Source organism: Ciconia boyciana, chromosome 2, assembly GCF_034638445.1.
Source record: "Ciconia boyciana chromosome 2, ASM3463844v1, whole genome shotgun sequence".
Lineage (NCBI taxonomy): Eukaryota > Metazoa > Chordata > Aves > Ciconiiformes > Ciconiidae > Ciconia > Ciconia boyciana.
Window position 1 is genome coordinate 102,152,485 of NC_132935.1, and position 12,827 is coordinate 102,165,311.

A 12,827-nucleotide genomic window follows, 5' to 3' on the forward strand; every position below is an offset into this window, starting at 1 on the left:
TGGGACCTGCCTTGCATAAATGTGCAATAACACACTTGGATTTTGCCCCTGAGAGGGGCTGGCTGTAGTCAGGTGGTTGTTTAACAACTGGCCGAGGGGAAATTGAGCACCAGTGCAAGGTGAAGCCCCGAGTTGGCTGGGGAGCTGCACTGTGGCTGCCGCTGCCTCCCCGCTGCGTGTTTCCCTGCAGCGACCCTGCTCCATGCCTCTTCCTGCGGGGGACACGTCAAGAACATAGGCCACGGAGGCAGAAACGGGAGAAGTGAAGCTTGTGCTGTTTGTGCTGTTCCTTGGCAAAGCAAACTGGTGTTTTCAGGAGGCTTTGAGCTTGGTCAGTTTGAAGTCAAGTGCAAGGTGCTTGTGGTCGTACTCACAACTGGGATCCTTGGTGGCTTCATTTCAAATCCTCTACTTCTGTGAGAAACCAGGTGCATGTAACTCTATCTCAGCATCCTCTGATGCTGCTCATATGGGTGCAGCACAGACATGTCTGGAGCTGTAGCCTCTTTGCACCTTGCTGTACCCCTTCGTGTCTCCTCTCCTCGCCCTCAGTTGTGTCAGTAATCGTAATACTAGGGTGATGACAGTCCTGCAAGATTCCCGATCGTGCATGTGTGCCAATGCTGACCACAATAATCCCCGCCCCCCCCACATGCTCCCAGGCAGCAGGGTGAGATCATCACCTTGAAATCACTGAGCTGCAATACCGTGTGGGTCCAGCTCCAGCATATTCAAGCCACGCGTGGCTTTTTGTCACGTACATGTGTAATTGCTAACTGGGTCTTGTGTAATTGCTAACTGGGTCTTCATGTGGTGGTGCCCTGAAAATGAGTTGCTGTCATTTTCTCTTTGATTAGTCTCCTCTCTAAGTGAAAAGAAGTCTTCCCTTGAGGGAGGTTTTTCTTCATTTATTTTGTTAGTGTATATTTTTTTTCTGAATTATAAACTTACTTCCCCGTATAGGTTCTAGAAAAAAAGAAAAGGACTGACAAAGATTAAATATTCCCTCTAAACATGAGGCCGACAACATTCAAGTTTAAAAAAAAAAATAAATCTGAAAGTCAACCTTGTTTCTGGTCTTTTCTTGCAGCTTTTAAAATGTCACTGCCAAGAGAAATGACCGCAGTGGTGAATGAAGCTATGGAAAAAACAGAGCTGAATCTCTTTTTTCATGTTGTTGTTGTTATTATAATACCTAGTCCCCTCTTTTGAAAATGTAAGTCAGGAAAATGTGTGCACTGAAGTTCAGAAAACACCTGGACTCCTTTTAGCATTAAAGTACTTGGAATATATAAAGATTACCTCGATAGACATGCTTTGTTCATGAAATGAATCGGTGAAATTTGGCATGCTTCTTAGAGAGGCCTTTTGCCAGTCTTTCCCCATATTCTTAGCTCATGCCTTTGCATAATGATGTGATCCATGGTGGGCAGGAATAATTCAGCCTAACGATGAATAATGGTAGCATTTGTGGTCAACTGGTCATGACATTCTCACTTGAGCATTTCTCTTTGGGAACTGCGTCTTCGAGTCATGAGACTTGCAGTAATGTCAAGAACGAGAGCAGCACAGGAACAGACTGGGTGAGGGAGAAAGGGGACACTTGTTTTACAGGGTCCACTGTGGGGCGGGGGGGGGGAGGGGGGGGAACAAAAAAGTCTTGCTTGAAATACTGGTATCTTTACAATCATCTCTTTGTGACACTCCCTCCACCCCCAAGTACTTCTGTGTTTAAATCTGTATGTCTGCAGCCCTGTGCACAAAACCCACTGGAGTCTCAGTGAGGGAAAAACAACCTGTAAGAAAGGAGGTGAGGTGAGTAGGGAAGGACAGGGAAAGCATCAAGGTGGGAAGAATTTATCTGTAGCCTAACAAACAAACACAAAAAAGAGCAGATGCTGTTAAACATGCTGGAATTGGAGATGCTACCCCAGATTTGGATCCTTCTGGGCAGAGGAAGAAGGGCATGTTAAACCTGGGGATCATGTCTAAATGGGGATGTGATGTCAACACTGTTATGCCAGAATAAGCTACTTCCATCATGCCTCACCTGTGTTCATTTTTTCTAAGTCTTAGGTATTAGGTATCTTTGAAGGTTAAATTTATAGAGATAAATTATTCATTGTTAAGTGGAAAGGGATGTGTGAAAAATGGAGGCTTCCCCGCTGAACTTAAAAAGGCAAAGAAGCTCCTCTGGGTTCATACTTGTGGTCTCTGCATATAGGAATACTTTGGACACTATAGCTTTGATTAAAGGCAAATTTGAAGTACTGTGGTCATGCTGATTAGATGTGTAGGATGCAACTGCTTTGTGTTGAAGCAAAAAATGTGTTTACAGGAAGACAAATAAATGGGAAAGGAGTATCTGTGGTTCAAGGGAGAAGAATTATTAATGTTCCGATGACTTTAGCAAACTGAAAGTCTGGGAAGTTGGTTGTGGGCTAAGAAAACCACAAGTGCTCAGGCTTGGTTTAAATTCAGTCTCTCAAAATTTGTTTGAATGTGTGAGTAGGAATCCAAATATTGTGGTGATAGAAGAGCTGACACTCTTTCCATCCTTCAGATGTCATTTACAGGACACTGGAGATGGTTGAAGAACCAGAAAGCTACACCGTTCTTCTGTAGTGTAAAATACTACTGAAAATCATCAAGAAGAACAAGAAACTTGAATTACAGTTTTGAATAAAGTGATACTAAGAGAACATGTGCCACCTTGTCACGTGTTGCTTAAGAGATTCTGCCAGTGTACCCAAAGTAATTCCGTCCTCAAAAAGGACAAAACAAAATCATGTCAAATCCAATAGTCTTCTGATATGTCCCATTAGTTGTGAATTTCTACAAGCATTTTTCAAACACAGCAATGGCCTTATTCAAGATGTCACAATTCAAGTAACACAAAGCATGTCAAAATTGTACAGTTTGTGCTGGTCTGACTAATCTACAGCTGAAAGGGCTGAAGCTAACCTTGTGCATCAGAGGTATGTTTAAAATTATTAGTAATAGCGACTCCAGAATTTGACCCATGGTTTTCAGAACAGTTTGGAAAAGTATTTTCACATAGTACATGCCCAAACTTTTTTTTTTTTTTTAAACTATGCTTTGCATTTTATCTAAGTTGGGTAAGAATTTGTAACCAGAGACTATAGACCAATTACCCATCCAAAGTAAGCAGGAATGTTAGCTGGAGCAGAAGAAACAATAACCAGCTTAAACTGCTAAAATGTTTTCTTCCATTTGTATGACAACGCTATATAAAAGTTCCAGCTGAGAGTGGGGGCCCATGTTGTTTGATACTGTACAAAAGCATAGTGCAGCATATGGAGAAGAGAGCTCAGAGTGCACACAAAAAAAATCTCATCTGAGGAAGTTGTATGAAGAGTTTTGGGAAGAAGGAGTAGGAATAATGATGTTAAATTGATTTTGCTACGGTTAAAATCATACGGAGGTTTGCTTAAGTTCCTCTGATTTTGCTTTTTATTTGAGGAGAGGGGTGTGAGAAGCTTGATTTTAATCTGGAGTAACTTAAAGGAGCTGCATTATTTCAAGATTCTTTTACTTTAAGGCATTGTAATACAGTAGTTTATGACAAGAGAAGAATTTCACTCAATTACAGCCTAGAAATAGCAAATGTTCCCTTGACAAACACCACCAAAGTCTTTATTGACACTGTGAAGCAGTCTTTTCTTAAGCAGACAGTTGAGTTTCTCAGAATAATATCTGTAATGTTGCACAGTAATATTTACATGCACAAAATGGGTAATTGAACACTTAGGATGAATTCAGAGCTGCTGTAGTGGGTTTAAATTCTTTGAAGTCAAATGATTTGCCTGCATCATGGCTGAGTGTGATCTCTTCAGCTTTTCAAAGTTAGGTTGCTGAAGATACTAAGGTGACTGTTTTGGGAACGTATTTCCTAATTGTAGCATTCCTTTTCCACTGAGGATGTGGCTTTGGTCAATTATTTACTTGGCCTCAAACAGATCTACGCTTTTCAAAACCTTTCTTTGTTCAGTTTGCACCCAAACTGCACGTCCTTGGTACAGGCTTCTGCAGAAAGTCTGAGGCAAGCAATGGCTGCAATTCCATGCAGCTCCAAAAGATGGAACAACATGAAGGAAACAATCACGATGTCTGAATTTTTAATCTCCTTTTATTACATGGATGCTCACTGCATTAGAATATCCTCACCAGCAACCCCTCTGCAGTTATCAAATGTCTCAGCTTTGTTTCAGTGCTTAACCAGCTGTAAAAGACATTTTATTGCCTTGTATATTCTTCCACCGTAAAAACTTATCATTTAAGTAAATCACTTCAGTATTAGTATATAGATGACTCTAAAATGGAGAGTTTTTAAAAAATTTATTGTGACTCGCAGCCAGGTACGTGCAGGAACCAGTGCATTCGGAGCAAGCAGCAACCTGTACTGCAGTATTTGTAGGGGGGTTACCCCATGAGTAATGCAGCAGTCCATGTGCCCTGCTGCAGAAGACCAGCTGGCTGCTGTGTGCTACCAGAGCTGCTTGCCAGCAGGCAAGGCTCATTAGGAGCCTAGTTGCAGGATATAACATCTTTGCAGTCAATTAACAATGCTGCTCTTTAAAAAGGTCCAGATCCTTCCTGATTCAGCAGAGCACTTCAGTACACGCTCAAAGTTAAATGCTTGATTAAAGTTTTGTGTAATAAAGATGTGAGGTCTTGTGCTTGAGGTTAAACAGGTAAGCGCATTCCCAAATCAGGGCCTGACACGTTACAGTTCTTAGAGGTTTCCAGGAATCTTGAGTATCCTGAAGTACTGACTTTGCTGATTTCCAAGCTGAGTATAACCTACAGCTGAAAAACAAAACCAAACCACATTACTGTGAAGTATGCAGGAAAGCCTTCTAAAATCCATTTCCTGGTCATCACTGATGCTTGTCTAGTGGAAGAAGTTCTAGCAGACTGTTTACATTTTCGTAACCTTAAAATAAATAAATAAATAAATTAAAAGAAATTATGCAAGCCTAGTTTTCTGGAAATGGAGTTTAAAGAAAAAAAGAAATATTTGGTAAAAGGAATTTATTCTTTGTAGAAAGAAGCAATAAGAGTAATTGAGTTGTTACACACCTCCTGACTGCAATATTTCTCACTGTACAAGGTGGTATTTTGTAGCCTGCTTCCTGTGGTAAAGTAAAGAAGTGAGTATTAGGAGAACCAAAATCCAAGTTTTTGCCTTAGTATTTTATGTAACAATGTGTGCCACTTTCCCACACTTATTTTCTGGTGTATAACATCTGCTTACTTATTGTAATACCCTACTGATAAATCATTACAGTATTTATTAGGAAAACGTCTTTGCTCCAGTTCAGTGGGTTAACAGCAGAATCAAAGCTATTCTCTCACTGATTGCAAGTTATTTATAAACGTAACCACTGTTTTGCTTGTGGACTTGGTCTAAACACCTTTTTATGAGATCTAAACTTGGCATTTTCTGTAATAGTATATTGAATTGTCATAGCTCACTGCTTCATCTTCTGCAATGTCTGATCTTCTTACATTCCCACTGATGTAGTGCAAAGCTCCAGCTGACTGCAGTGAGTGTAGACTCAAGCCCCAAATAATTTTTAAACGCAGTTTCTTTTAAGTGTTTAATTGGTGAAGCATGCTATGAATGTGGACTGTTTCATTCTTCCTCTTACTTAGTTTGTTCTGTTAGAGAACAAGTTGAAATAAGTTTGCTGGTGTGTGTGACACCTTGCCTGTATGTTTTCAACTTTTGTTTTCAGTCTGAATTGGGCTGGAGTGGTATTTTGTTTTTAATGTATTATTTGGACCTGAAACTTAAAACCAGATAGCCAAAAGAAACACGTTCCCCGTACAGAGACTGCCTAGAAGTAGCTGGAATTCGGTCACAGCCTGCAAGGAGGGCACAGCGCCTCCCGTTGAGGCACTGGGATGTCACCCATCCCTATGGGGCTGGCACCAGCTGCCCTGGCGACCTCTGGGCCTGGGGATGGTGGCCTCTGGCAGCCCAAATGGTGAGGCAGGAGTCAGATCCCGGGGGGTCTGTCTCCAGTTTCCACTCAGATTCACTGGGTATGTTCAGCGATAAGGCTCTGTGGCTTCACAGGTTACCGTGTTTTGGACATGTTGGGGAAATCTTGCATTTAGTTGGTGTAATGCTTGAATGACCCAGAGGTGCAGGTTCTGGAAGCAATGAAATCCAGAGAGCTGGGGCAAACTCTGCTACAAGACCAGCCCCCAAAATCCACATCCATCACAGCCCACCAGAAATCCACATGACACTTCAGTGAGAACCCTGCCTTTCTTTGCCTTACCCCAAATTTCCATTTCAGGTGAAGCAATTTGGGTTCAATGATGCAAGCCTCTTTAGATGAAAGCATTCGCAGCAAAATGTTCAGCCCCTCCCAGACACAGGAGTGAGCCTGAGCTGGGAGGCTGCATCAGAAAATGGGCGAACTTTGGAAAAGTTTGGACCACATGTGAACTTTGCCACTGATCAAATATAAATAATCCTGCTCAGACCCTAACAGCTGAGTTGAAGCAGAGCTTTTGAAAAGATTGAACTTGGATCACAGTTTTATGGCTATCTCTAAAATATTTTATTGCTGTTTTATGACACCAGAGTGTAAATTATGGGGCTGTAAAGACTTGCAGTGTGAAGGTTTTATCCTTTGCTTATGTACAAAACATAAATAGTACCCTTTTATTTTTAGGAAGACATATATATATACACACACACACATACATATATATATATATATATATATATGTACAGCTTAGGAAGCCATGTGTATTAGTAAGAAGAATACCTTACTCAATTTTTTTTTTAGGTGTTGGTACTTTATTTTTATTAGTTGGTAGTGTGTAATTATTTTCAATCCATTGATGTAGGTCAAACAATTAAAAAAAAGGAGGGGAGAATAAGTGTGTGTTGTATGTATGTAAATACTACTAGAGTGTAAGTAGTGTGTGTAACACTATAAGGATCAGAGAGGAACTGTCTTTTATTAGATGAACTAATGGAGGAAAATATCTTATGGAAGCACAAGCCCTTTCTCGGGTCTGAAACAAACCTTATATAGTTTGTGTGTAAATATAATGAATCGGCTTATACTATGTATGTACATGTACGTATGTACCTATGCAAATGCAGTTATATAGATGCAACAACAGCTACAATATTGACTCATTTGTATTAAAATTGCATGGCTGTGTTCTCCATTTTTAGAATAGGAATGGTAACAAATGAAAATGTTTAGTCTCCTATTACATTTTTAAAGCTAACTTAAAACTATGTAATTCAAGAAATGTGTTATATTTTGGAGTCAAGGAGATTAAAGATCAATTCCCTTTGGTTGTGACTTCAGGATTCATCAGTATCTTACCCTGGCATTTATCTCTTGAGTTTTGTATCCAGTACTCCTTCAGATTTTGCTCCATCCCACGTTGAGATGACTCACCGTCATTTCCTTCCACTATCTCATGCTGAGTGACCATGGACAGAAAAATTGTTTTCATCTGCTCCTTTTAGTTAACGTTCTTGTTCCGGTAGACTCACTCAGACAAATCTTTTCACAAGTTATGAAACAGTTATTTAGTATCTGTGAACTCTTATGTTATTCTCCTGCCTCCAACCTTGGCACCAGTGTCCTTTCCAGTCTCTGGGAAAAATGCTGGTTTATGCTGACTGGGATGAAACTGAGGTGTTAAGTGTGATTCTCCTGTTCTCCAAGACTGGAAGGACTGGGGTGGGACATAAGTGGCTATAGTGGTGTGAAATATGTGGGTTTAGTGGTCCTAAATTATTATTGTTCAAATTTCTTATAAGTAATGTCTTTATTCTGCTAGGAGATACAAACGGATCACTCTCTACCAGCTGTCAAGACAAATATTGCTGTATAGTCCTTGCTCTCAGCAACATCCTCAGTGTCCTGGTGATGGGGTGCCTTGGAAGGACTGTGCAGAACAAGCTTCGTACTACCTCTGCACTTCAGGCTCTCTGTGCTGTAAGTACACTGTATAATGTTGTGGCTACCACTTGGCATTTTCAGGTTGGTTAACTAGGAGTGTTTTGACTTAACATCTGGAAAATTTATTGTGATTTTGATGATTTTATGCTTTTTGGGTGGATGAAACTTTGTATCTGGCTCAAATAAATATGAAAGGTGCTTTTATATTGATTTATTAGTCCCCATAATCAGCAGAAGTTTCCATGATTGTTAGAGAAATCGGTATTTTTCCTGTAGTGCATTATAAGCATGCTGTAAACAGCACAAAGGCTGTAATTGACAGGCAGCATCTGATAAAATTCATTCTTTTGCTGCTGTGCCTAACAAGAAAGGGAGGAGATGCTTTTGGTTATTTTGAAGATATATTCCCTAGGACCTATAATATATCTATGTCGGAATATATAGAGAGAGATGTTGAAACAACATTATGTACAGAGGTGTACATTTTCCAACTGTAAGGAAGATGTGTCTGCAACCTAACTGCACTCACTTTAGCTGAAATAAACACTTTTGGGAAAAATTTAGCTGAATGGTTATTTTTGGTCTGGCAAAGGGGAAACCAACTGAGTGACTGTCATTACTCTGATGCTGATTACTGGAATTGACCAGCTTAAGGGCAATTTGCTAACTTTGTTTAAAAACAAAACTGGTCTTTCTGGGTCTAACTGTGATTTAGAAAGGGAGGAGCTCTAAACCACTTCTTTTTTTTTTCTCTTTTTAAAAATAAATATAAATTATTTTAAAAAAAAGTTTCCTAGCTGAAAACATTATTCAAACCCCACATGCTGTGGGATTTAGGGAATTAACAGGATGATTCAGACATACAATCCTCACATTCATTCCCACTCCTGAGAATTTTCCTTAAGGAATAAAACTTCTTTCCTGCACTTGGTCAGAAACAAAACCAAACCAAACCTTCTTCTCTTTTTTTCTTTTTCCTTTTTTTTTTGACTGGAAAGTCAGACAACTAATAAACGTAACATTAAGCTCTGGCACACGCTGTAGTCCAGTATAATCTCAGGATATGAGTGGTGTGACTTAAGCAGGCGTCTGCAGCACTCCTCCCTGTGAGCTCTTGACTGATACGTTGTCTGACCACTCCTTCCCTTTCCTCTCCCCTGCTCCATATGGAAACGTGTGCCAGCAGGGGCTAAAGGGTGGTTCAAAGTGTTCCCTTTTCATTTTTTTCTTAGAGAGTGGGACAGAAGGTGCTGAGAGCACTGCTGTGTGTGTTGGTTTGCATCTCTGTGAGAAGACAGACCAAGGGCACTGCCTGAGCTTTGCCCCTGAGTAATAGAAAGTTGTGATCTTGCAGCCCTGCTGCTCTCTTTATGTCACTCTGGTTTCCTTTTCCTATATAGGGGGGAAGGTCATATAAACTGCAGTGACTCTCTTTCTGCAGCAGGAATTAAGAGTACTCAGAATGTGCAAAATTCCCAAGGTGCACACAAAGAATCAGTTTATGATGGATTGGTTTCACACTCTTTCCCCTTTTGTTGCTCCTTATCAAAACCAAACAAACTCAAACAAAATATATCCTTTCATTTATGCAGGAAATAAAGCAAGTTAGTGAGACTCGGTGTTTGTCCATACTGCAGTTTAGTTTGAATGCCCACACACACATGTATTTTCTTGCTTTCTCCCTCTTAGGACCGCTTCCCTTGGTGCTTCTCCTGCCAATTTGATTTAAAGATTCCTCTGACATAATCTTTAACATTTTTAAATTTATAGTCTGATTTTTTTTTTTCCCCTTGTTCATTCTTCCTCAATACCCAGCAACTTCTTCATTCAGTCCCTTGGTCCCTCTTTTGCTCCTTGAATCGGGAAAAGTCTCTTAGCTTGCTCTTGTATTATCTGGTCCCCAGTTGAGTCAAGTAGTACCAAGCTACCTGGGGATTTCTTGATTTTCTTTTTATATATATATATATATATATATATATATATATATATATTCCCCACCCCCCCCAATTTTCTTGTTCCACTATTTTTATTGCTGAGCTTGCCTGCCAAATTCAGGCCACGTTGGTCAATCTGTCTAACCTGTTGCTCCTTCATCTTAGTCCATAGAGTCTCTATGGGCTTCTTTTAAAATTCACCTAAGTTCATTTGATTTTTGATTGTTTCAAGCTTCTCTGCTGTTCCAGTCCTATTTCACAGCTGCTTTTCTTACTGTGTCTTCAGTTTGGGGGTAATCCCAAAGCAGAGCAAGTTTACTAAATACATTGCAGGATTTTCCCTTTCACTGGCACAGTTCTAGGCAACTAGATCCACAGCTGCATTACTTACTGCATTTTAAAGACAAATCCAACCTGATAGGAGGATCAGAGGGGCTTCCTGCAGTATGTTGCCTTTCACTGCATTCCTGATTCCCATTTTGCTACACCACATGCTGCCAACATCCTTGTCTCTTAGGCGCTTCTGTAGTCCTGTGTCGCTCCTCCCTTTCCTCTAGCTGATGTTTGCCGGTATTTAAATCTACATGCAGTTGTGTTTTTATTACACACAGAGATGGAAACTCTGCCCAATGATTCCTTTTCATTCTCCACCTTCCTTTTGTTTTGTCTTAAATATATTCAAGGGGGAAACAGGAGGAGGGATGGAAAAGGAAGGGTTCGGTCTAGACTTCCAAAGCAATTTCCTTTTCCCTACAGAGCACAGCTCATTTCCTTCCAGAGCAGTGGGGCTGGGAAGTTGCACATTTCTCAGTGCTGGCTTTCTTGAAATTCGTTGAGTTAAAGCACAGCTACTAGGAGTGGTCCAGAGGACCATAAACGGGAGTGTGTGAGTATTCTTCCCTCTCTTGCTGCTGAACAGAAGAATGAACAGAGAATAATGTGGACAGGAGGGGCGGTCTAGATAAGCAGCCACAGGGTGGAAATGTTGAAAGAAAATAGACAACTATCCACAGACACACCTGCACTTGGGTGTTTCTGCATCGTGGGGCCTCACAGGGCTCATTTTTGCCATAAACGTCTCAAGGACAGAAAACTGAGCAATGTGGAGGTTGATGATTTGCCTAAGGATTGCTTACAAGGTTTTGCCTTTGGGGTGGGAAAAAAAAAAAAGGTGATAGTTTATGGTTGTAACTTTAACTCTTCATACATTGCATTTAGCCAAAGACAGGAGAGGTTTTTTTCTTTAAAATGCATTTATATTTGCTGTTTTTGAATAGTATCCCATTTAGTACTGTTGCATCCACTCTTAGGAGGTTTCTGTGTTTGCTTTAAATCAAATTAATAAATTGCTTTAAAAACCAGACTGAAAGAGTAGCGTAGTCATGACTGAGCAACTTTCCTCCTGTGAGGTCAGGATACACTCAGCTTAAATTTTTCAGGTGAATTAAACTTGGTTTGGAAAGGAAATGCTTCCAGAAAAAAAAAAAAAGAAGGAAAAAGTGATGAGATCATAATCTGTCAACTCCATGGAGTTTCTAATTTAGTTGGTGCCTTTATGTGTTTGTTTACTTAGGCGATGAGATTTCTTCTGTGTTGAGAGTGTGTGGAGACACGAACAGGAAGATGAGCTGGAATCTGACTATGTGTTTGATTTAAGATAATTATTTCATCCATTCAGTTTGGCTTTTGCTTAGCAAGACAAAGTTACATGGTGTTTATTGTCCTGCCACCGGTAATTGCAAATTATGTCTGAATAACTGATACTTATTTGAGTCTGAAAAAACTTGTAACTGATTTCTTGTGTTAATTGTCAGAAAATGCACAATGAAACTTTAGAGGAGAACTTCCAAACTACTAGGTATTGCAGTTACGCAAGACCTTGAGTTGGTTGATCTTTTTTCAGTAGAGGAACAGATGAGGAAACTGCCTTTACATTTCAACTCAAAGATGGAGGTTCATCAAACTCTATAGGCAGAGGATCTTTAAAAGATCTCCTGCTTCCCAGACCCTTTGTCTTGAATTCCCATCTACAGAAAACCTTTCTGCTATTAGGCACAAGGTAAAACAGCACAGTGTTTGCTCCTCTCCAGCTCGATGATGGTTTTTTGTGTGAAGTAAAACACCTGGCTTAGGAAGAGGTTGTGTATGGGTAGGCATGCTGGTGGGGAGTGGTTACTACATCCACTTGATCGTTCTACACCGGATAGTGCCAAGCTATTGGGGCCTCAAAATTTGGGAGTTACTCTCAGGCATGGGAGACTTTGTAAGGACAAGAAAAAGATGTTACGATATGTAATGTAAAGACCCTGTTATGGAGCTCACGCTGCAAATTACAGACCTTTTTTGTGAGGGTTGGGGATGCTTCTTCCTTGCTTCAGCCAGATTGCAGGTGGCCAGACTGGTACAGGGAGGTTCAACTTTTCCATTTGCAGAGGTACCTCTGGAGTGAATAGATGTGTAGGAGGTAGCTGAAGGTGCTTGAGTTAGTTACAACCTTATTATAATCCATCCAGCTGTGTTGGACTGGTTGGCTCAAGTTTTTGACAGCTGTGGCTGGCAGGGAAATCTCCGCTCTGTTAAAGGCAGTTCTGGCAGTGCCAGGTATTCAAGATGAAACGGAAGCGGGGAGAAAAAAGATGGCTGACATTTCTACTGATATCATCTGCCACTGAGTGATCACTGTGGGCTTTTTTTCTTCCTGAAATGTGTAACCCTATGTAGTCTGGATTTTTTTTTTTTGGCCTGTTTGCTGTCTATAGTAGGTGCTAAGGCTGCATTTAGGATATCAGGTAAGGGTGAGAAGTAAAGGTGCTGCTTTCTAGGAGGGAGAATGGATACACAACAAATACAAATTATTTAGAAAATGCTACTTTTGTGGCTGTGATCATGGCGTTACTGGGGGCTTTTAATACTCAAAGCAATG

The 12,827-nt window shown here is 40.4% G+C and overlaps 1 long non-coding RNA gene across 7 annotated transcripts in view; it reads left to right on the forward strand.

Moving 5' to 3' along the window:
- Nucleotides 1–12,827, forward strand: part of LOC140648038 (uncharacterized) — a 265,166-nt gene that overhangs the window by 199,912 nt on the left and 52,427 nt on the right. For all 7 annotated transcript variants that reach the window (XR_012041064.1, XR_012041065.1, XR_012041060.1 and 4 more), the window contains one exon: nucleotides 7,849–8,006. This is a non-coding gene — a long non-coding RNA (uncharacterized lncRNA). The remainder of the gene's footprint in view (nucleotides 1–7,848; nucleotides 8,007–12,827) is intronic.